General features: G+C 37.5%; 4 pseudogenes; 2 read left to right on the top strand and 2 right to left on the bottom strand.

Moving 5' to 3' along the window:
* The first annotated feature begins 568 nt into the window (after positions 1-568).
* Positions 569-8,190, top strand: LOC127628559 (transcription factor HES-5-like; annotated as a pseudogene).
* A 2,132-nt stretch (positions 8,191-10,322) lies between these two features.
* LOC127628524 (transcription factor HES-5-like) lies at positions 10,323-11,204 on the bottom strand (annotated as a pseudogene).
* Positions 11,205-15,217: 4,013 nt separating this feature from the next.
* On the bottom strand, positions 15,218-16,569 carry LOC127628523 (transcription factor HES-5-like; annotated as a pseudogene).
* Positions 16,570-20,010: 3,441 nt separating this feature from the next.
* On the top strand, positions 20,011-20,864 carry LOC127628525 (transcription factor HES-5-like; annotated as a pseudogene).
* Positions 20,865-25,392: the final 4,528 nt, after the last annotated feature.

Below are 25,392 nucleotides of genomic sequence, written 5' to 3'. Positions count from 1 at the left end.
CGCTGGTGGGCTGCCCTGCAGCAGGAGGCAACAAATCAACCACCCCTGCTCCTGTTTTTTAATGTTAGGGCATCACACATGACTGAGATGTAGCCTACCAATTTCAGCTAGAAACACCCTGGAACACAGTGATTTGTAGAGCATGTTGCAGTTTATAAAGCATTGAACATCAAACTGTAAAGATTTCAAGTAAAAATGAGATTTACTTCTAATCAATTAAAGCTAACACTGCTGCCATTTAGGTGTTTTTTTATTTTTATATATTTAGGAAGTTATCAAATGTTCATGCAGTTTGATACATTGCATTTTTTTAAGTCACATGGGCTACTGTATATAAGGGATTTAAACATGGAAGGACCCCCAAACTCTGCTCACTTCAAATGAATGTAGTTGTATTAACTTTTTGGGACCTCTAGATAGCAGTACAGAACAGTTTGTGTTACAACATATTTTTGCAAAATCTTGCTGAGGGTGTGGATGACACAGACTCTTAAATCCATGCAGCTTGACCATGCCACAACTAAATATTGCCAGCAAAAATCTAACTTTTTTTTCTCCACAAGTTAAAATGGTCTCTATTGGTGGTCAGGTATTTTAAGCACTGTCTGTGTTTATTATGTCCGCAAAGCTATATTGTATTTAGGTTGTATAATAGGCCTAAAATATAATATAAAAAGCATCAATGAGCAGGATGCCAAAAAAAAAAATTTCATTAAGAAAGCTTTCATTTTCTTTCACTCACATAAAACAATATACAGTATGTGTTTCAGTCTTGATAAGTAATCAACATTGGCTTTAACACATGCAGGTATTGCATAAACAGCATACACAATATTCCTTGTCAGAATGGAATATAGTTTTAATTTCAAACTTATCATTCAACATGTACCTGTTGAATATCTTTTTCTCTGTATTGCATCAAAGCAATTACATATAATTGTTATTACAACAATTCCCAGCAAAAGGTCCACTACTGGACAAACACAAAAATCCCCCTCAGGGTAGCATTCCTTTCAGCTCTAAGTCAGTCTTTACAAAAGACTTTTCAACATAAATATGCAGTTGAAAGAAATAAAATATTAAAATAGAATAACGCTTCCATTTCAAGTACGCAGGGTAGGTTCATCTCAGCACCTTCTGACAGATCTAGCAGATCTAGATTTGGGAAATTCTGCTATTCTGCAGCTCCTCAATATCTCTGGTTCTTGGAGAGATTATTGCTAAATACACAGAGGAGCCACATCTTCCTCGGGGGCTGGGGATAGACGAAGGGTATCCCTTGAATACTCGGAGTATCCATTGTGGAATATCAAGGTTTTTCTTAGTGGTGAAGAAAGAGACAGTCTTTTCCCAGAAGTCGGTGGGAGAGGCACCATTGTGCTGCAGATACTCCAGAACACCTTTAAATTGCTCTACACCATCTGAGCATTTCCTCTCCAAGCTCCTAATTTTACACCTAAAAGATGAGAACTCTCTCATGAGAATCATGCTGAGAATACATTTGGAGATTTAGAAAAAACGTATTGACCACAGCATTATAAAAATGTACAAAAACGTTTTGCCACTGTTTGTTAACTTACGTTTTCTGTAGATATCTCATGCTGAATTGTTGGGTCATGCCTCTGTGTGCAGTGCTGAGAAATGATTTGCATCAAGTCTTCTCAGTCCTCTTTGAATTTATACACAGCCCAGTTGAATTTAATGATATATAAGTTCTCACACTTTTTAACCAATCAGGATACCCGAGTGTGACAATGGTGTAAGGCTGAATTGTTTAAATAATTAATGCAAAGGCCCTGAGAACTAAGCGAGCATGGTTTTATTTTGTCTGTCATTCAAGGGATTGTGACATTGAAAGAGCAGCATTGACCTCATTCATGTTGTCCTCAGCCAATAATATATGGTAGAAATGTGCACTTAAACATCTGGTTTTGTATTTTGGTTTGAAACACCTAGTTTAAAACCCTGTAAAATTTGAATAATGTTTGTGAATCCAAAGCACATTTTCAAAAATGTCATTATAATTTGTCTTAGTTGTTGGATAAACAAGTGAACACAATATAAACAAACTATTTAAAGAAGGTAGATTTTAACTATAGGGGCATGTTGTCACAAGATCAACATTTCTGTCTTTTTCCTGAGCATCTTTGTAGCCAAGACATTAAGGTATGCACCTATACCGAGATATTCATAGGAGTAAAAATTGTAACTACTTGCTTTGGTCTCCCCTACATAATGTAACTAATTAGACTTATCGCCCTGATCATAGACACAAGTTCAGGCAAATCTGATGCATACCATTAAAATAATAGCAGTGCTACCTTGCAATAAAAATCCCATTTTAATAAGAAAAAAGTTGTCAATAAATGCATGAAACTGTGATAACTATTATAAATGCATCTAAGAGTAGATGGTATGTTATTATACAATTGTATCAAAAATATGTCAGGAAAGCTTGTTAACGGATATGGTCTATGTAGACCATGCTAGAGCTGGGATGGTTTTGTAAATGGATGATAATTGAATTAAGCCTCCAGATGGTTGGCCTGGCTGCCTGTGATCTGCTGTGAGAACACAGAGCTGGGAAGTGGGAGGCAGGGTCACTTTGACTTTGTGTAATGGACCACACTTCTTTTATCTGTTGGATCAGTGTCATTAATTAATAAGTGTGAGAAGCCTTGCAGCATCAGCACTCCCAGGTTATGACTGCTTGGAGTGGAGCGTGTGACCGAGAGCCAGCCAGCCAGCTGTGTGTTTGTGTTATAAGTGTGTGTGGGGAGGGTATGCAACGTATGTGCTAAGAGAGAAGTGTGCTGCTAAGACCTCTTAAAGCTAAAAAAGGAGCCTGCACACACTATTTTCACTGTAAAAAGAGGTGACCTGCAACTGTTGCCATAGCTGTTTCTACCTGACCTAACCCTTAAACATTTTTTTGTTGTTGTAACCAAATGTATTCCGATTGATTCGGAGGTGTTAATTTGTTTTTTTACTTAGATCAAACCAGTTAATTTAGATGTGACATGAAGCACATTTTATAGGTTCAAATTTTTCAAAGTGGTGTTACTCTCTTTCAGAATCAGAGCTTTATTGCCACGTGTGCTCACGTAAATTGTTGTAAAAGCAACTATTGAAGAATATTATAATTAGGGCCCAAGCCTTGAAAAGGCCCTATTGTTTTCGTTAGAATATAATTTTTCTTACGACTATTCGGGCACTTTTGGGGCTCTTAACGTGCTCTAAAACTCTTGAAACTTTGCACAAGGGTCAGAACCCGCGGCCATTAGGGCCGGGCTGAAGCTGGTACCGGGGCGTGGCAGGGGGGCTCGACGGCGCCCCCTGGAACGGGGTCCGAAAACTTGGTCCATAAATCAAACACGCTTGCATGTAATAATATGAAACTTGGTACACATATAGATCTCATCGTTTCATATATCCTTCATACTTTTACTTTTACCCCAGCCCAACAGGAAATCGTCTATTTAGGGTTGTTTGGAAAACGCATGCAATGGAATTTGAAATACTCCTCCTAGTGAATTCCACCAATCGCCACGAAACTCGGTCAGCATGAAGTCAAGACATTGAGGATGAAAAATTGCTGGCGGATTTTTGATATCTCGAACGGTTTGGCCGTGGCGAGGAAATGAAATGATGGCGCGAAAAGAGAAACAGGAAGTGTGTTATAACTTCTGCAAACATTAATTGATCTCGATGAAACTTCAGCAGTGTGTTCGCTGTAATAGGCCGATCGCATGGATGTGACTATTGTGAGTCAAAGTTATAGCGCCACCAACTGGCAGAAGGAAGTGTGTCACTTTCAAAATGCTTTGAAATCACCCTCTTATTTTTACCCGATTTAATTAAAACTTTAGGTGTATAATGTAAACACACGGCAGATGTAGACATGTGTAAGGATTATTGATATCTTCGATACCTGTTGCCGCGGCAACGCTTCAAACTTGAATATTCTTTTTTGATGCTTTTGAGACTCTTAGCATACTTGAAATTGCATGAAACTCGATAGACACATCACATTTATTAGCCAGTACACATGTGCAAAGTTTCAGAAACGGGTGTGGTGCAGGGGCTCAGTAGTGCCACCTTTTGACAAAAGTGAGGGGGTTGGTTTACACTTTGACCCACAGTCACAAACCCAGTCATTTTATTGTTCTCATCGAGCCGGACAACTTTCTAATTTACAGTCTTTAGCTCAGACCAACAGAAAGTCAGATATTTTGGTTTGAATGTGGATGTTTTGGAGAATTTTCTCTCCCTCTCTCACTGACCCTACGTCTCTCTGTGTCTGTGGGGAGGGTGCTGATTTGGCTGATGAGTGAGAATGCTTTTATTTTTGTTTTTCAAGGTTTTGGGGCCCTTAACGTGCTCGAAAACTCTTGAAACTTTGCACACAGGTCAGAACCCATGGCCATCAGGGCCGGGCCGAAGATGGTACCCGGGTGTGGCAGGGGGGCTCGACAGCGCCCCCTGGAATGGGATTCGAACACTTGTCCATATATCAAACATGCTTGCATGTAATATGAATCTCGGTACACTTGAAGATCTCATCGGGCCGAACAACTTTCGTACTCTAAGTTTTACGCCAGCCCAACAGGAAGTCGGCTATTATGGGTTGTTTGGAAACACATGCTCTGGAATTATATATATTCCTCCTAGAGAATGAATCCAATCGCCACCAAACTCGGTCGGCATGAAGTCAAGATATTGAGGAAGCTACATTGCGGACGGATTTTTGATATCTCGAACGGTTTGGCCGTGGCGAGGAAATTAATTTAGGACTAAAAAAGGACACATAAAGTGTGTTATAACTTAGTTAGTTCTATCTACAGTTACAAAACTCGGCGTGTATATTGTTCTCGTCGAGTCGAACAACTTTCTAATTTACAGTCATTAGCTCCGACCAACAGAAAGTCAGATATTGTGGTTTGAATGTGGATTTCTTGGAATTTTCTCTCTCTGACTGACAGAGTGGCCCCTCCCGTTCTGTGTTTTCTCTCTCTCTGTCTCTCTCTGACAAAGTGCCCCCTGCCAATTCTCTGTGTGTGTGTGTGTGTGTGAGGGAGGGAGGGGAGGGAGCCGGACAACTTTCCAAATTTACAGTCATTAGCTCAGACCAACAGAAGGTCAGATATTTTGGTTTGAATGTGGAACACATTGCAAATGAAACTTTGAAGCTCCAAAAACCTCATAAAGGTAGCATATAAAGAGAGCAAATAGCAAGGAAGTGTGTTATAACTTCTGCATACATTAACTGATCTCGATGAAACTTCAGCAGTGTGTCACATGGATGTGACTATTGTGAGTCAAAGTTATAGCACCACCAACTGGCAGAAGGAAGTGTGTCACTTTCAAAATGCTTTGAAATCACACTCTTATGTCTCAAGTGAACAAACAGACCAACAGAAAGTCAGATATTTTGGTTTGAATGTGGAACACATTGCAAATGAACTTTGAAGCTCCAAAAAGCACATAAAGGGAGCTTAAAAGCAAGGTAGTCTGTCAAAATCTGTCAGACTTCTGCATACATTAACTGATCTTGATGAAACTTCAGCAGTGCATTTAATTATAATTACATTAATAAACCTGTACAAAGACCTCCAGATAAATACTGGCCTTCTGGATTAACACATTTAAGTGCTGCAAAAGATATTGACCTATGACATCAAAATTATTCTACATTTGAATTACCTCATAGATGTGACTATTGTGGTTCACGGTCATAGGCCCTGTCCCAAATGGCACACTTCATATGAATTTTCAGTCTTGTGTACTTATTTCATGTGTCCATTAACTCCATGAGACCGTAGGGTGTCTCATTTTTCATTTTAGGTATCAGAAGGGTGCTCACGCATACTTTGTGGTTGATATGTGCCCTCGATGCGCACTTTTACAGAGCCCACACTGAGGCAAGCTCTACAGCACACATCTTCTCGACAGTCAAAGCGAGGTTACGTTATTGCCCATCGTGCACAGCAACCCTAAAGGCACGGGGGTGGCGGTGCCACCGGCTTGGGCCCGCCATCGCTGCTTGCAGCTATATTAATAATTATAATTGTCATATTATTCATAATAATATTTAATTATTATTAATGCTAATACTTCGTTATTTTTCTATTTTTATCCACGTTTTATCTTTCATGGGTTTTTTTCATAATTTTATTAATGTTTTTCATTATTCATTTACTGTATTGTTATAATTTCTATGTATTTGTTCTTTTTTTAATACTTGCACATATAGAGTATAACTGCCCATATCTTGTATGCTTTGGTTTTTATATGTGCTTTATAAATAAAATGACTTAATTTGATGATTGTTGTTATGGTGTTTTATTGTCAAGGCACCTTTTTTGCTCAGCAACTAACAATTTTGATATACTTTATATTTGTTGTCTAATACTGCAGGATGTTTATATATCATATGTGACACTAATTATCTTGAAGACATTTAATTGTAAGTTACAAAATATTTTGAATAGAAATATGTACAAAAGTTGTTTATTAGAATAATTTGCAAAACATACACAATACCCTGTGGGACTAATTTCTAACCCTCAAGAGGGGACAATTTTGGACCTTGTGTGAAAAACATAGTAAACTGTGCATTAAAAACTCAAGTGGGTTGTAATTGTGCGGTCACTTCGATCATTTTACGAGGTCACAAATTTCCCACATTCACAGGCCACTAGCTGAATAAGATTTCATCCCTTTTAAAACGCCCCTCCACCTGCTCCCCAGAGACATTATCATTGTGTTTAAAGCAATAAGGGCTTCACCAGCCATGTGGCAACCAAACACTCCCATTGGCTGTAGACTGTGAGAACCTCCAGCAAACTCCAAACTCACACATTCATATGGAGATTTGCAAGTATAAATAGAGGAGAGAGTGAAGAGAGAACAGGACGGCTCAGAACTGAACCTCAAAGAGACCTGAACAGAAGACACACGGTTATGGCACCTACAATCAGTGGATCATTGATTTACACTGCAGAACAACATCCATAGAAGGTAATATTCTACTTTTTTAACTAATGCATATATATATTAGTCCACCTGTTATGGTGCACTATATGATTGACTGAAAAGTGTTTCTAAATATCTGTTTTTATTCTTTCCTCAGCTAAGAAAGCCAATAGTGGAGAAGATCCACAGAGAACGTTTCAACAGCAGTACTGAGAAGCTCAAGTCTGTTCTGAGACTCCAGACAGGAGAAAGCTGATATCCTGGAGATGATGGTTGATTTCTTGAGACGACAGCAGCAGAATCTCTCCACCTGCTCCACGACAGCTCATGAGGGCTACTCCAGATGTGTGCAGGAGGCCGTCAACTTCCTGTCTCAGTGTCAAGTGCAGACTCAGTCCCACAGCAGACTGCTGAAGTACTTCCTCAACATGCAAACTTCCAGAGAGAAGAGCACAAGTGTCCTGCCTCAACTCAATTCACCAGCCTGTCAGACCAGCAGCAAAGAGCAAACTTCAGCCTGCAGTGAACTCTGGAGACCCTGGTAGAGCCTAAATGACACCTCCATGATTTATGAAACAAAAATCAAAATGCCAGTCTGAGATTGGCATGGACTGAAATTCTAATGTAGGAATTTCCACTTCTGGTGCATTTGCAGAATGCTTAAACTACTTTCAGAGAAAGTATGTGATTTATTGAAACTGTGTGACCATTAATATTTTGTCAGATTGTGTAGAATCATTTGCCATGTAAATGTATTATTACATTTGTGAAAAATAAGGTACCAAGTGTTTGGTCATAAAAAAGTTCAAGTCTGATTCAGACGTTTGAGCTCTTGTAAACCTTTCACCCATTATGGATTTATACTCTGCATCTGAAGGATGTTTAAACTGCTTTTGTTTACTGAAAGCATGTGAAATATATTTGAAATGTCAAATCCTACTCTTATTATATAAGAAATATTTCTTCATTTGAAGATATTTTATTCTGTGTGGAAAGCACAATTGCTTGATGTTATTGTTTGCATGTGTTAACATGAATTGGACTTTTCCCTAGTTAAGGGCAGTTGTATACTCACTGTGTGATTGAATTTGATCTTTTATAAGAAAAGTTAAGTTCTTACCTTATTTGAAGGTGCCTTCTGATTTAATTCATATTGAAGTACAACATAAAAATAAATGGGAAAAACATAATCTGTAAATTGTCTTTGAATTCTTAAACAATTAAATGACCTCACATAATAAACCACAGCACATGATTCTGCTTCATCAGTCTGAGTAACATGATTAAGCTAAATCCTCCTTTGTTCTGCTTGTGTGTTGTTCGCCCACAAATATTTGAAGACATACCTTTTTCAATTAAGATTCATAATCAGGTTTATAGTCTGTATATACAGGTCTAATTTGCACTTCATTCATATGATTATTGACCTTTTATTACTTAATTTAGTCATTCAATGTAAAAGACATTTACGTTGAAAGGAGTCAGTTGAGGTGGTTTGGGCATCTGGTAAGGATGCCCCCTGGCCGCCTCCCTAGGGAGGTGTTTCAGGCACGTCCAGCTGGGAGGAGGCCTAGGGGAAGACCCAGGACTAGGTGGAGAGATTACATCTCCACACTGGCCTGGGAACGCCTCGGGGTCGCCCAGTCAGAGCTGGTTAATGTGGCTCGGGATAGGGAAGTTTGGGGCCCCCTGCTGGAGCAGCTGCCCCCGCGACCCGACTTCGGATAAGCAGTTGAAGATGGATGGATGGATGGATGTAAAAGACAATTTACAGTACTCAACTCCAAGTACACAAATAACAGCTGAGACAAGACACATCCAAGTCACCTAGTGGATCAATGATCTGCAAAAGAAGAAAATTTCCTTAAGTTATTCATGACTAGTGAAAATGAAAGCAGTGACAGCAGGTACAGAATCCCTCTGCTCTATTTGTTTTCCATTAGAGAAAATCTGGTTACTCCATGTAAACATTAGACTGTCAAAAAGTGTCCAGTATGATGACAACAGGGTCAATTCCTCAATTCCTCAAGTCATCACTCTGTGAAAGGCAGATATGTTTTATATATTTTTAGATAGTGCTTTCATAGGTGAGATCCAAGAACAAATTTCTACTGACATGTTGGCCTATTTTGGTGCTCAATAAGTTGTCTATATTCTCCATGCCTGATTAAGCCAATTTAAAAATAAATAGACCTAAACCACACCTTGAAATCTATTAGGGGGAATTCAGGTAAAGTGGGACACTTAAGCTTAATCGTCGATTATGTGTAGAATTCTCCCATGAACAAATGTGTATTAAATTCATTTTAAACAAGACATTGACACATTTCAAGAATGTGTACTACTACAGTATATGTGCCTGTCAATAAGTGAATTTATGTTAAAATGATTGATGAAGAATCAAATGACAGTATTCGGTTTATATTTTATACATTTATTATGCTTCAAATATAAAGCACTGCATAGAGTGTACCTTCAAAGTAGGTGATAACTTGAGTCTTCTGAGACAGATAAAACCAGATCACTAACAGTGAGAATATAACTGCCCTGTACAGGGGGGCAAAGTCCAATACACGCATGTAAATACACACAAACATAATAAACATTTGTGCATTTCACACACAATGAAACATCTTTCAAATAAAGAAATATTTCTTATATTATAAGAGAAATAATAGATGTTTCAAACAATTGAAATAAACGTTGCTTATTAAAGATAAAATTCAAATCACACAGTATGTTTATAAATACTGCCCTTTACAGAGGAAATGTACAATTCATGTAAAGACATGCAAACAATAGAATGAAGCATTTGTGTATTTCAAACAGAATAAAAGATATTTCAAATGAAGGAATATTTCTTCTATGATAAAAGAAGCATTGGATATATTTCAAACAATAGAAATATGTATCAAATGCTTTCAGTAAACAAAAGCAGTTTAAACATCCTTCAGATGCCGAGTGTAAACCCAATGTGGGTGAAAGACTTACACTTGCTCAGATGTCTGAATTGAACCTTTTTTCATTAATGTAATGATCATTTTACATGGCAAATGATTCTATGCATTTTGACAAAATATTGATGGTCACAGTTCCAATAAATCACATACTTTCTGCTGAAAGCAGCAGAAGTGGAAATTCCTACATTAGAATTTCAGTCCATGCCAATCTCAGACTGGCATTTTTAATTTTGTTTCATAAATCATTTAGGCTCTACCAGAGTCTCCAGAGTACACAGCAGGCTAGGATTTGACATTTCAAATATATTTCACATGCTTTCAGTAAACAAAAGCAGTTTAAACATCCCTCAGATGCAGAGTATAAATCCATAATGGGTGAAAGGTTTACAAGAGCTCAAACGTCTGAATCAGACTTGAACTTTTTTATGACCAAACACTTGGTACCTTATTTTTCACAAATGTAATAATACATTTACATGGCAAATGATTCTACACAATCTGACAAAATATTAATGGTCACACAGTTTCAATAAATCACATACTTTCTCTGAAAGTAGTTTAAGCATTCTGCAAATGCACCAGAAGTGGAAATTCCTACATTAGAATTTCAGTCCATGCCAATCTCAGACTGGCATTTTGATTTTTGTTTCATAAATCATGGAGGTGTCATTTAGGCTCTACCAGGGTCTCCAGAGTTCACTGCAGGCTGAAGTTTGCTCTTTGCTGCTGGTCTGACAGGCTGGTGAATTGAGTTGAGGCAGGACACTTGTGCTCTTCTCTCTGGAAGTTTGCATGTTGAGGAAGTACTTCAGCAGTCTGCTGTGGGAATGAGTCTGCACTTGACACTGAGACAGGAAGTTGACGGCCTCCTGCACATTTGGAGTAGCCCTCATGAGCTGCCGTGGAGCAGGTGGAGAGATTCTGCTGCTGTCGTCTCAAGAAATCAGCGTCATCTCCAGGATATCAGCTTTCTCCTGTCTGGAGTCGAGCTGTTGTGTAAAACTCTGGACTCAGAACAGACTTGAGCTTCTCAATACTGCTGTTGAAACATTCTCTGCGGATCTTCTCCACTATTGGCTTTCTTAGCTGTGGAAAGATTAAAACATTCATTTAGAACACTCATCAATCAATAATATATGTTATATTTCATATATTTCAACTGGATTAATATACATAAATTAGGTCAAATGTATTTAAAAATATTACCTTATTTGTCAATGGATGTTGTTCTGCAGTGTAAATCAATGATCCACTGATTGTAGGTGCCATAACCGTATGTCTTCTGTTCAGGTCTCTTTGAGGTTCAGTTCTGAGCTGTCCTGTTCTCTCTTCACTATCTCCTCTATTTATACTCCCAAACCTCCATATGAATGTGCGAGTCTAGCATTTGCTAGAGGTTCTCACAGTCTACAGCCAATGGCAAAGGACTTAAGACACAAGGCACAGAGGGCCACCACATGCAAAATAATGTGCTTATTGCTCAGGAAACAATTAGCACATCTCTAGGGAGCAGGTGGAGGGGTGGGTGTTGGGGATGGAGAGTGTGTGAGAAAGTAGAGACCCTTTGTTTAAAGCTTTGTTTGTTGTCTGGCACTGGGGTCAATTATTGACAAAGCACATGCCATTTATACTGGAAACTTCCCATGGCCACAACTATGTTATACCTCAACATATTTCATATCCTTTTTTATCCTTTGCTATAACTTTATATATATTTTACTTAGCGTATCCTCTTGGATAATTTTTTTTTGCCAAGTATTCAACGCTATGTTTAAACTATGAAACTGACCACTGTACTGCAGTGTTTTGGTATTTGACAGTTTCCACTTTCCTGATTTTTGTAATATTTTTATTATTATTTTTAGTTTTTTTGTTATGCAAAGGTCTTCTATGTAGGATGTGTTCTATAGGTTGCGCAATCTCAGTTTTTAAACATTAATATTCATCCACTGTGTAGATGTGAGCTTTTAGCCCCAGCTAGCAAAGTTAGCCTCCAGCACCCTCTACAACCCTACATAGGATAAGTAAGTATAAGATGGATGGATGTATTCAGAATGTGAGTTGTCAAGATCACATGGAAAATCAACATGTTGCTTCTGAATGTTCATGTTCCTTGAAATTCAACCCCATTCTGAAAGTTACTGACAAGCAGCATTTCCCATCAGACATTTTTCAACAATACAAATGTGATAACTTGGCCATCTGACACTACTGATAGCACATTACACAAGCAATCACCAAGACACATATTCTAGTCCAGTGGAAACCAGGAAGTAATTCACTTAATGACTGATTAGCACAATTTGCTGTAAACATTTTTGCTCCACTGAAGTTTAGGCTTGAACCCCAAACCCAGGTGTAGGGTTAAAAAATGTGGATACTTGTTGACAGTATTACATCATTTGCAACAAAAACTGAAACTCTCTTTTGGCATCACTCTGTGGACATTTTACACAGAACTTGAACGTGTCCTTACGTTAAAAAAAAAATGTTCCCTCTTTTTTTATCTCCATTTTCTCCCCAATTTGGAATGCCCAATTCCCACTACTTAGGCCCTTGTAGTGGCACGGTTACTCACCTCAATCCAGGTGGCGGAGGACAAGTCTCAATTGCATTCGCTTCAGAGACAGTCAACATGCGCAGACTCCCGGCATGTGGAGACTCATGCTACTCTCCGTGATCCAAGCACAACTTTCCACGCACCCCATTGAGAGCTAGAAACCCTAATTGCGACCACGAAGAGGTTACCCCATGTGACTCAACCCTCCCACAAGATTCTTGAATCTAAGCGCAGAACTACAGAGCATGGGCTATGTCTTTATCATTCAACTGACATCACCAGCAGATAGGTGTGTCTGTTTATGCATTGTTTAAAAATCTAGATGGAGTCCAGTAGAAATTATGCAAAATCTTAAACTGAATAAGGCATACCATTGCATCCCTAGACATAGATATAGTCCCACTCCCCGTCCTCCTATACCAAGTTCAAATCTCTTTCCCATAACCTCTTAAGAGCAGTTAAGGCCCCATCACAAAGTCTATGAATCAATGAGGACTAATACACTGACGCTTCATGCCCCTTTCCAAAGACTGTGAACACCATGCAGAGTGTCAGCAGCAGTATATACCACAGGATTTTGTGAGATTTGGTGGGTGGACCCACATTGTACATTTTAAAGTTAAATGCATCAAACTGGTGCACTTTGAGAGCAAAATTAAGAGGCTAGACCTCTTGTAAAAAATGGTGTACTCTAGTAGTAATTTAATCATTAACACATTGGTTGCATAAATATGAATGGCGATGACACGGCAAAAAAGTCACACCTACAAAGCATAAACGAACTGGAGTTTAACGCAGTTCACAAATGTTCAAAACAAAAGTTCGACTGGAGCATACATTTGAGGTAGGGCTCAACATTAAGCATTGTCATGTGCTTGTACTCCAGACAAGTAAATTTGTCATTCATGTCAGAGTAAAAAAATTACTTATTCGGAGAGAAAAAAAAAAAAGGACATTTAAAGATGCAGTATGTAAGATTCAGAAACTCTTGTTATTAATGACACATGTGGCCGTTAAGTGAACTGCATCCAGCTACCTATTGCTCTTGCTTGCACACACACTCCATAGGGACGCGAGCATCGACCAAAACAATGATGTAACGTACAAAGAGACAGAATGTGATACACCAACATCATGCTAACAGATGAGGTAGCATAATTAAAATGACAAAATTATGATTGTTTTACTACAAACTTTGATACTGTATATTATATTTGACTCTCCAGTGCTGGAACAGGGCTAAAAAAAAGGGTGGATACAGGTCTAACTATGCGAAACTGTAGTTTGAAGTAATCACTTTTCTTTGCATGATACATTGACTGCATTTATACGATAGCCTATGTCGGCGTTAGCTAGCCAGCCAGCTTTACCAATAGCTGCTAGCTAAATGGATGATGACAGTAGCTGTTTATAAATTAGATTGTACATTATGAATATGTTGACACAATTCAGTATTGATGTGATCCTTATGGCACTATATGTCACATGCTTTGCAGTTATGTAAGCTTACCTGTCCAATAAGAAGTACGCCAATTCAGGGTCTGTTTTGGTCCCCAAAACCGTAAGAAGGTCCCTCCAGGAATCAAATGCCCTGCCGATGTTCACTCTAGTTTTCGTTAGACCACAATCATATTCCCGCTTAGCCAGATGGGATTCAGTAGATAAATGTTTTTTGTTTGTTTGTTTTTGGCTTACTCTGAGTTTGTATAGGAGTCAGTGTTCTGCTGGGAGCCGGAGAGCTTCTGATTTAGATCAATTCACCCTGTATCCTAAAAATATGGAAAATAATTAATATTTCTATGGAGGCTAGGCATATGTCTTCCAGGGTCAGTGACAAATAATAATATATAATCTGTATAGAGTACATTTTTATTACAATATACAATACCAGGAAAATTATTCTCTTTTCTTATTTTGGCTGCTAATGGCTCCAGGGCAAGACAGAACAGCAAAGGGGAGAGAGAATGTTCTCGATCACAATGGGGCACGTGGTAAGTAGTGCGTGGATTGCGGAGAGTAGCATGAGTCTCCACGTACTGTGGGTCTCTACGGTGTCATGCACAGCAAGCCACGTGATAAGATGCACAGATTGATAGTCTCAGAAGCGGAGGTAACTGAGATTTATCCACCATCTGGATTGAGGTAACCAAGCCACCACAAGGACCTATTAAGTAGTGGGAATTGGCATTCCAAATTGGGAGAAGAGAGGATATAAAAAAAAAATTGTAAGACCAGGATTTTTTACACATCCTCTGTAGTGTCAACGTTGCCCTAAAGGGTCTACACACTTTTGCATCACCATGATTAAGGACAGGATCCATTAAAAGATTGAAGGCTACACACAAACCATATGGAAGAACCCAGCTGCTTGTAACTTTCCCACAAGGTCTATAAATAAACGTTCTGATCAACTACAGTGAAGCCTTTTTAAGAGTTTTTGATGAGACTGAGATACTTTAGTAGTTATGCAATTATGTGCACTGTAAAAAGTATTTCTACCTGCCCTAACTCTTAAAATTAGTTTTGTTGGTGTACCTTAATTAATTCAGGTTATTTCATACGTTAAATAATATTTTTGACTTAAATGAATAAAACCAATTTAAATATTATCACACCAAAAAATGTAGGCTAACATTTGGTCATGGTACTGAGAAACATCTTAAATAAAACACTGAACCAGGACATTGATTGTATATTTGTTTATTTGTAGTACTATGATTGCTGTTCTTCGCATATGAGTGAATCTGATAATGAACACTTGCTCAAACATTCTGAGTAACAAAGCAGCAACACCAGAAACATAGCGGCTTACATTCTACATGTAAATACATGTTTCACCATCATTGCAGGTATATTTGTACTTCCCTTCAACTAGGAAGAATGTCAGATATTTAACATTCAATTATGAATGCAAAGAAATGGTACCTTCACTGAAGGCAAGATTTAGCTTATTAAAGATAAAATCCAAATCTCTAACAGAGAGTATTATACAACTGCCCTTTACAGGAGAAATATCTAGTTCATGTAAAAACATGCAAACATTAAAAGAAGAATCTATACTTTTCATGCACAGCAAAACATTTCCAATAAAGAAATATTACTCGTACAATATGAGAAGCTTTGGATGTATTTCAAACAACAGAAATGCATATGCTTTCAGTAAATGAAAGCAGTTTAAGCATCTTTCAGATGCAGAGAGGATAAACCCAATATGGGTCAAATGCTTGCAGGAGCTCAAATGTCTAAATAAGACTTTATCTTATCCATGACCATTTTTTTTGGTAATCAATTGACATGGCAAATTATTCTACATGTTCTGACAAAATGTAATGGTCACACAGTTTCAATAAATCACATACTTTCTCTGAAAGTAGTTTAAGCATTCTGCAAATGCACCAGAAGTGGAAATTCCTACATTAGAATTTCAGTCCATGCCAATCTCAGACTGGCATTTTGATTTTTGTTTCATAAATCATGGAGGTGTCATTTAGGCTCTACCAGGGTCTCCAGAGTTCACTGTAGGCTGAAGTTTGCTCTTTGCTGCTGGTCTGACAGGCTGGTGAATTGAGTTGAGGCAGGACACTTGTGCTCTTCTCTCTGGAAGTTTGCATGTTGAGGAAGTACTTCAGCAGTCTGCTGTGGGACTGAGTCTGCACTTGACACTGAGACAGGAAGTTGACAGCCTCCTGCACATTTGGAGTAGCCCTCATGAGCTGTCGTGGAGCGGGTGGAGAGATTCTGCTGCTGTCGTCTCAAGAAATCAACCACCATCTCCAGGATATCAGCTTTCTCCTGTCTGGAGTCGGGCTGTTGTGTCAGAAACTCGACTCAGAACAGACTTGAGCTTCTCAATACTGCTGTTGAAACATTCTCTGTGGATCTTCTCCACTATTGTCTTTCTTAGCTGAGGAAAGAATAAAAACAGATATTTAGAAACACTTTTCAGTCAATCATATTGTATTTCATAACAGGTGGACTATTATATATGTATTAGTTAAAGTAGAATATTACCTTATTTGTCAATGGATGTTGTTCTGCAGTGTAAATCAATGATCCACTGATTGTAGGTGCCATAACCGTGTGTCTTCTGTTCAGGTCTCTTTGAGGTTCAGTTCTGAGCCGTCCTGTTCTCTCTTCACTCTCTCCTCTATTTATACTCCCAAATCTCCATATGAATGTGTGAGTTTGGAGTTTGCTGGAGGTTCTCACAGTCTACAGCCAATGGGAATGTTTGGTTGCCACATGGCTGGTGAAGCCCTTATTGCTTTAAACACAATGATAATGTCTCTGGGGAGCAGGTGGAGGGGTGGACATTGCAAAGAAAGTGTGTGTGTGAAATTGTAAACCCTATATTCAGTGCAGCCCTGTTCCTTGCCACTGGAACTAATTACTAATAACAGCACGTGCTATTTAAACAGAAGGCTTGATGAAATCAAATCATATCTCACTAGATACAGAAGATTCAATTGGCAATAAATATAATATATTGAAAAGTAAATCTTGTATTATTTTTTTATAATAATAAGGAAGAAATGTATAAAATCAGGACATCAAACACAAATGTGGTTCATATGGTAGTAGCTGCATTCTCTGGAATGTCAATTCAGAACAATAAAAGTGTTCTCAAAATTTGTGAAGCTGCATGGCAATACATATTAGTAAAATTATGGATTTGATTTAAAGTCTGAATCTAGGAGTCCAAATGACCAAACAAATGCGCATCTCAATTAAGGACAGTGTTCTATAAACATTCCTGTGAGGTTTCTATAGAGTCCCTTGGCCACATGCCTAATTGCCTTCGGTAAGGCACACTTCTATTCAGCTCTGCATGAATAGGCAGACTGTGGGAAAGCTCTGAAAATCCCAGTCCCAGTCAGGCACAACATAATCAGCTAGGACTTCTTTCTGAAAGAGGCCATCTATTAGAGTAAACCCGTGGCACTTTACTATAGAAATCCAGTCCTGTTTAACCCTGATGAACAGATCTGCAGTTAATCTATTGATTAGAAACAAATTTATTATCATCTTTGGCCAATTTACAAATCAGCAATGATATACTGACCTGCAAACTATTTGGCAATTAGTTTATTCTTAATTATATCCAGAACAGTAAAACTATAAAAAGAACAATGGTCCTTCTCAGAACAAAATGACTGAAGAACTCTTTTGTTTGAGTTTGCCAACTGAACACTGAAGCAATAACCTGATAAAAATGTGACTACTTATCAAATCTTCTAGACAATAATGTTGATGTAGCACTTCACCATGGGCCGGTTGCACCAGCTATACGTTACAACTTAAACATATGTTACAACTTTGCCTAGATGTGGTGAAAATGGGCACCAAGTCACAATTTACACAAACAACTAAACTACAATATATTTGTGTTGCACCATTAAACTTAGTTAGGATGTAACCTAAAAAATAAACTTCTAGAAAATATTTATGAACACATACTGCAATAAAATAAATGGTTTCAAGTTTCAACTATAATAAAGTGTTTGCTCAAAAAAAAACAAACAACTTCTGTTTTCACTGATAAAAGAAATTGTGTAATACCGTATACAGTGATATTTTCTGAGACCGTTATCATACCGTGAAAATCTCATACCGTTGCAACCCTACTGTACACACATGACTGTGTGACGACACATATTTCCAATGACATCATTAAGTTTGCTGACGATACGACGGTGGTAGGTCTGATCACTGACAATAACGAAACAGAGGAGGTGCGCACTCTGAAATGCTGGTGTCAGGAGCACAACCACTCCCTCAACGTCAGTAAAACCAAGGAGCTTGTGGTGGACTTCAGGAAGAAAGACAGAGAACCATTAATGAAGCACCATTAATGAAGCACCATTAATGAAGCACCGGTGGAGAGAGTCAGCCGTTTCAAGTTCCTCGGTGTCCACATTACTGAGGAACTCACACCGTTTACACTGAGACCATTGTGAAGAAGGCTCACCAGCGCCTCTTCTTCCTGAGACGGCTGAGGAAGTTTTGAATAAACCTCACACGGTTCTACACCAATACTGTAGAGAGCATCCTGACTGGCTGAATCACCACCTGGTACGGCAGTAGCACTGCCCACAACTGCAAAGCCCTGCAAAGGGTGGTGCGAACTGCCAGACACATCATCGGAGGTGAGCTTCCCTCCCTCCAGGAAATATAGAACAGGTGGTGTGCGAAAAAAGCTCGGAGGATCATCAGAGACTCCAGCCACCCGAGTCATGGGCTGGTCTCACTGCTACCATCAGGCAGGCGGTATCACAACATCAGGACCCACACCAGCCGACTACATGACAGCTTCTTCCCCAAGCAATCAGACTTTTGAACACTTGATCTCTATCAGCACGGTACTTTATTAATCTTATATCTCACAGTGGACTGTCATAATTATATTCTCTTCAATACAGCTACTGTAAATATATATATATTTTTTTATATACTCTTATTTGTATTGTGTGTATTCTATATTGTGTGTATTGTTTACTGTACATTGTATATTATTATTATTATGTTGTGTAAGTATGTGTACATTTGATATGTAAATTGTGTTGTGTAAATATGTTGTTTATTGTAATTGGTATATGTCTCGTCACTGTCATGACTGCTATGTTGCTTGAAACTGCACACAAGACTTTCACCTACTGTTGCAATTGTGTACACAGTAGTATGACAATAAAGTGATTTGATATGATTTGATTGATGTCTAGTGGCTATAGCGGAGTAAAAGTAAAGAAATTCAAAATTTTGGTGTTCTTAATCGCTACTTCATAATGTACACTAAATAAATACCAGAATTATAAGGAGCTATTCGTCTAACAGAATGTATGCCTTTTGCAATTGAGACTGAACTGATTTGTCAGGTATTAGTGAAAACATTACGGTATTTGAAACTTAAGACTATGTTGGGTTTAAAACAATCAGATTACATTTTTTCATTTAAATTTGGAAATAAACAATATACGATCGTTCAAATTTTAAAACAAAAGTTATGTGAAATTAAGACATTTTGGAATACATGCGGTCAATAAATTAAAATGAAGACTTTCAAATACCTAAAGAATTCTGAAATTCTTGTACATTTTTCACTCATGTCATTTGTGGTGAAAACTTTTGTATTCACGTTTCAAAAAAATTAAAACAGCCTTACACTTTTGACCCTACTTAGTTCATAAAAAACAGTTAATGCTCTCTTACTGGATATCAACCATCAAAATCTGATGAGACTTCAAATGGGGTCTAATATTTCTCACAAACTCCCTCTCCACCTGCCTGCCAGAGAGGAGTTCATAGTTTCCTGTGCTATAAATGCCTCACTGAGCATGTGGCAACCCTCTGCTCCTTTGAGTCTTTCAGGCACACCCATTTGCAGCAGACTGTGAGAACCTCCAGCAAACTGAAAACACAGACATTCACATGGAGATTTGAGAGTATTAATAGGAGTGAAGAATTCAGCACAGCTCAGAACTGACCCTCAAAAGAGACCTGAACAGAAATGACATGGTCATGGCACCTACAATCAGTGGATCACTGATTTACCGCAGAACAACTTTCATTGGCAAATAAGGTAAACGTTTTTTATTGAATTGAAAATTGAACACAATGAACATTAAAACCAGTTTTATGGAATTTTAAAATATGATTGACTGAAAAGTGTTTCTAAATATCTGTTTTTATTCTTTCCTCAGCTAAGAAAGACAATAGTGGAGAAGATCCGCAGAGAATGTTTCAACAGCAGTACTGAGAAGCTCAAGTCTGTTCTGAGTCGAGTTTCTGACACAACAGCCCGACTCCAGACAGGAGAAAGCTGATATCCTGGAGATGATGGTTGATTTCTTGAGACGACAGCAGCAGAATCTCTCCACCTGCTCCACGACAGCTCATGAGGGCTACTCCAGATGTGCAGGAGGCTGTCAACTTCCTGTCTCAGTGTCAAGTGCAGACTCAGTCCCACAGCAGACTGCTGAAGTACTTCCTCAACATGCAACCTTCCAGAGAGAAGAGCACAAGTGTCCTGCCTCAACTCAATTCACCAGCCTGTCAGACCAGCAGCAAAGAGCAAACTTCAGCCTGCAGTGAACTCTGGAGACCCTGGTAGAGCCTAAATGACACCTCCATGATTTATGAAACAAAAATCAAAATGCCAGTCTGAGATTGGCATGGACTGAAATTCTAATGTAGGAATTTCCACTTCTGGTGCATTTGCAGAATGCTTAAACTACTTTCAGAGAAAGCATGTGATTTATTGAAACTGTGTGACCATTACATTTTGTCAGAACATGTAGAATAATTTGCCATGTCAATTGATTACCAAAAAAAATGGTCATGGATAAGATAAAGTCTTATTTAGACATTTGAGCTCCTGCAAGCATTTGACCCATATTGGGTTTATCCTCTCTGCATCTGAAAGATGCTTAAACTGCTTTCATTTACTGAAAGCATATGCATTTCTGTTGTTTGAAATACATCCAAAGCTTCTCATATTATACGAGTAATATTTCTTTATTGGAAATGTTTTGCTGTGCATGAAAAGTATAGATTCTTCTTTTAATGTTTGCATGTTTTTACATGAACTAGATATTTCTCCTGTAAAGGGCAGTTGTATAATACTCTCTGTTAGAGATTTGGATTTTATCTTTAATAAGCTAAATCTTGCCTTCAGTGAAGGTACCATTTCTTTGCATTCATAATTGCTTTGTTACTCAGAATGTTTGAGCAAGTGTTCATTATCAGATTCACTCATATGCGAAGAACAGCAATCATAGTACTACAAATAAACTGTACAATCAATGTCCTGGTTCAGTGTTTTATTTAAGATGTTTCTCAGTACCATGACCAAATGTTAGCCTACATTTTTTGGTGTGATAATATTTAAATTGGTTTTATTCATTTAAGTCAAAAATATTATTTAACGTATGAAATAACCTGAATTAATTAAGGTACACCAACAAAACTAATTTTAAGAGTTAGGGCAGGTAGAAATACTTTTTACAGTGCACATAATTGCATAACTACTAAAGTATCTCAGTCTCATCAAAAACTCTTAAAAAGGCTTCACTGTAGTTGATCAGAACATTTTTTTATAGACCTTGTGGGAAAGTTACAAGCAGCTGGGTTCTTCCATATGGTTTGTGTGTAGCCTTCAATCTTTTAATGGATCCTGTCCTTAATAATGGTGATGCAAAAGTGTGTAGACCCTTTAGGGCAACGTTGACACTACAGAGGATGTGTAAAAAATCCTGGTCTTACAAATTTTTTTTTGCAAAAAATGTTTGTCCATTCATATGTGCTTAAAAGTCATCAACGTGGACTCCCATGACTGTTATAGGAGTAAATGAAGTTTCTAGGTCTACTTGCAAGAGAGGTCAATTACTATATTCATACTCTAGGAATTTTGTATATATATGTTAGCAATACTGTAGGTGAAACAAATATTTTATGAACATGATCTATGTTTCTAAACAGATCCAATGGATTTTATAACTTCTATCAACTGCTGTTATTAGAAATCTCATACTGAGGTGCAATTTATTATTATTTCATAAACATATTTCTGAATGGATCTTATAACTTTTATTAAGTGCAGTTTTCAGAAATTTCATATAGAGGTGGAAGTTTTTTATTTTATAAACGTATTCTATGTTTCTGAATAGATCCAATGGATGTTTTAATTTATTTTAACTTGTTGTTTGAAAATGTTGTTGTAATGTAGAGTCTGTATAATGAATTCTGACTGACAAATTATTTATAAAAATGTATGTAACTGTTTTAAACAAGTGAGAGATGTAATCGAACAATAAAGTACTGCACATAACACTTTAAGGCACTGAATCAAGATGCTGGATGTATGCACATTTATAAATACAATAAACAATTATTTTACAGAAAATGTGCTCAATGTGGTCCTGAATGTACATTTTTAACAACCAGCTATTTTCAACATTAGGCTAAAACAAGTACAGACACATCTTGATAAAGATGGTACTAATGAAAGATGGTACCTATTTTTTTTATAACATCAATTCCTTTTGTCGATAACCTTTATTTGCTTTGAAATCTCTTGCCAACATACCTAGGTCAAATAGAAATGCACATCTGTGACTAGAAACAAAACAGCAGTGATGAAGACATAGTAAACATTCACCTCAGATGGCGAGTCTACAAAACTGCACACATCCACTAAAGATTCACATATTCAAAAAAATTACTAAGATAATGACAAAAAATGCAGAAATGTGAGTTCTCTGTACATATTTTATGCTTATTGGGTATCCTGCTTTTTCCCTTTAAACAGTAAAGATGGTAAAAGAGCCTAATGTATAATTAACATAAACAACAACACTTATATTACATAGAAGTGTAATATAAACAACATTTTAGACAAATAAACATGTTGTTTATAGTCAGACTTGCTAAATCTTGGGAACATATAAAGTGTTTCGATAGCATCTATAAACTCTCCATGTCCAGATGCTCTTGTTCCTCTAGGCCCTCTCTAATAAAGAGGAATCAAACACCATAGCTAATGTGATGTGTAACAAGACACACTTTGTTTGTTTCCTCACTGTGGCTAGTCAATGAACAGACTGTGAGAAAGGACTCTGTACACAACTCATGGGAACCTCAGTAAAACCCTAGGGCCTTATGTCTGTGTCTTGAGGCCTGCTACAGGTGGTTTAGCATTTAAGGAACATACCAATGGTATCTGCTACACAGCTTGCAAAATCACATTTCCAACTCAACTCACATCTCTACATGGTAATATAAAAAAAAACCTCAATAGAAATAAACTATTTATTAATTAGTGTTCAAATAATAATTAAATAAATAGTAAAGAAAAAGGCTTCGCAAGTGAAAACGCTCTTCTTTCTCCCCACTTTTGCACAACCCCAAGTTTGATTTCCCAAAATCTTGCCTGTGAAAGGGTCTGTTTCCCAACAAAGAAGCAATTAACATTCTCAATGGACCAATTAGCATTGTATTGCCTTTAGTTTCACTCATCAGATTAAAGCACCCAGGATTGTGGGAATGTAGGCATACACAAACTCACAGTGTTACCATAGTATGTGAAGATACAAGGAGACACTAACACAGACATTAGTGTTCTAGGTGGGTGTTCATTTTGAGTCCCTCTTTCAGTATAAATCTATTGGTTAAAATCCTTAACCCTATAGCAATAGTAATTTTGCCTGAGCAAACACCAGTAATGATAAATATTCGCTAAGATGCAGTTAATTTGATGTTCTGTAAAACTTTTTTCAGACATTTTTCAGTCACACAACTTAAGCAGGACGCAGGCATCGTGTCTGTGGCTTTCCCACACCAGAAACAATGGAAGGCATCAGTCAAACGTTTACTGTGACATGAGAATCAGCACTTCTGCTGGGCGTGTGAGAGTGGCAATAAATATCACAGCAGCAGCTGCAGCAACACCACACCAAAGCCCACTCTGACCTCCAAACACGAGCGCCTGGCGCGTGGTGGACATGAAGCGACAAGTTACACAAATACCTCAAAGCAAAACAAGTGAACCTTTTTATATTCACGTCCCAAAACGAATTAGTATCATTTTGCAACAAATTTGCAGGCAAGGATACAATCTCACAGCAAAATCTGTAATACCCTTAAGGCAACTTTGGAAGACGTTTTATTACCTTCACGCGCGTGTCTTCGTCCAGTAGTTTCACATCGACAAGAGATTTTCCGTAATCTGGCACGTGTTCGTGACACTTCTATCACCTAACTCCAGTAGAGTTGTTAACAGTTATCAAAGGCGAAAACTCGTGGGAACAGCCCAAATCTGTGTTTGCAGCTGTCTCTGATGTTTTTGATGTCGGTGTATTTACCACGTGCCATTGTCGCAAGTATGTGTTGGTCACGCTTCTAAAATATTTGCGTAGGAAATTTGTACGGAATAAAAAGATGTGCAAACTTACTTTTATATTATTTATTTATTTTGCTTTGGATAGATCTTTCTGCAATATATTTATTTAATAAAAGCATGCACAAATGTATCAATTAATAATTTAATTGCATAGAAAAAGCTACGTTTGAAACAGAAAAACAAAAAGATGTTAGAGTGGGCAAAGAAACAGACATTGGACAACAGATATTTGGAAAAGAGTGTTCTAGATCTTAAAACCATTGAGCATTTGTGGGGTCAGTTAGACTGTAAGGTGCGTGAGAAGTGCCCGACAAGACAGCCACATCTATGGTAAGTGCTACAGGACGTGTGGGGTGAAATGTCACCTGAGTATCTAGACAAACTGACAGCTAGAATGTCAAGTATCTGCAAAGCTGTCATTGCTGCACGTGGAGGATTATTTGATGAGAACTCTTTAAAGTAGTTTAAGAAGTTCTGATTTTTTTTTTATTTTCTTTTTTTATTGTAATTGTAATTTTTCACATTATTAATGTCCTGATTATACATTGTGATCAGTTGAATGCCACTTTGGTGAATAAAAGTACCAATTTATTTCCATAAGAGCAAAATATATAGGGCCTACATTACATTGTCTAAGTGACAATATTTTTATTTGGAATTTGGAAAAATGTTGTCAGTACTTTATAGAATAAAACAAAAATGTTAATTTACTGAAACACTATAATTTATTATAATATTTTAATTAAACAATATTTAATTACTATAAATAGTAATTCCAGAGAAACTGATCAGTTTGCAGTGGTCTCTTAATTTTGAATTAGTAATTAAATATGAATTAGATACATGCACAAATATATCAATTTAGTTTTGTCATGGTTCATCAAAAAGCTATTGAATTTTATTAAATGTATTCAACGGTATTTTTATAATACTAATTTTCCATAATGTACATTCACTTATAACAATACTTAAGAGATTAAGATAGAGATTAAATCCTAATCTAT

Source organism: Xyrauchen texanus, chromosome 35 (assembly GCF_025860055.1).
Source record: "Xyrauchen texanus isolate HMW12.3.18 chromosome 35, RBS_HiC_50CHRs, whole genome shotgun sequence".
In the NCBI taxonomy this organism is placed as follows: domain Eukaryota; kingdom Metazoa; phylum Chordata; class Actinopteri; order Cypriniformes; family Catostomidae; genus Xyrauchen; species Xyrauchen texanus.
This window is presented reverse-complemented; position numbering and strand designations above follow the sequence as displayed.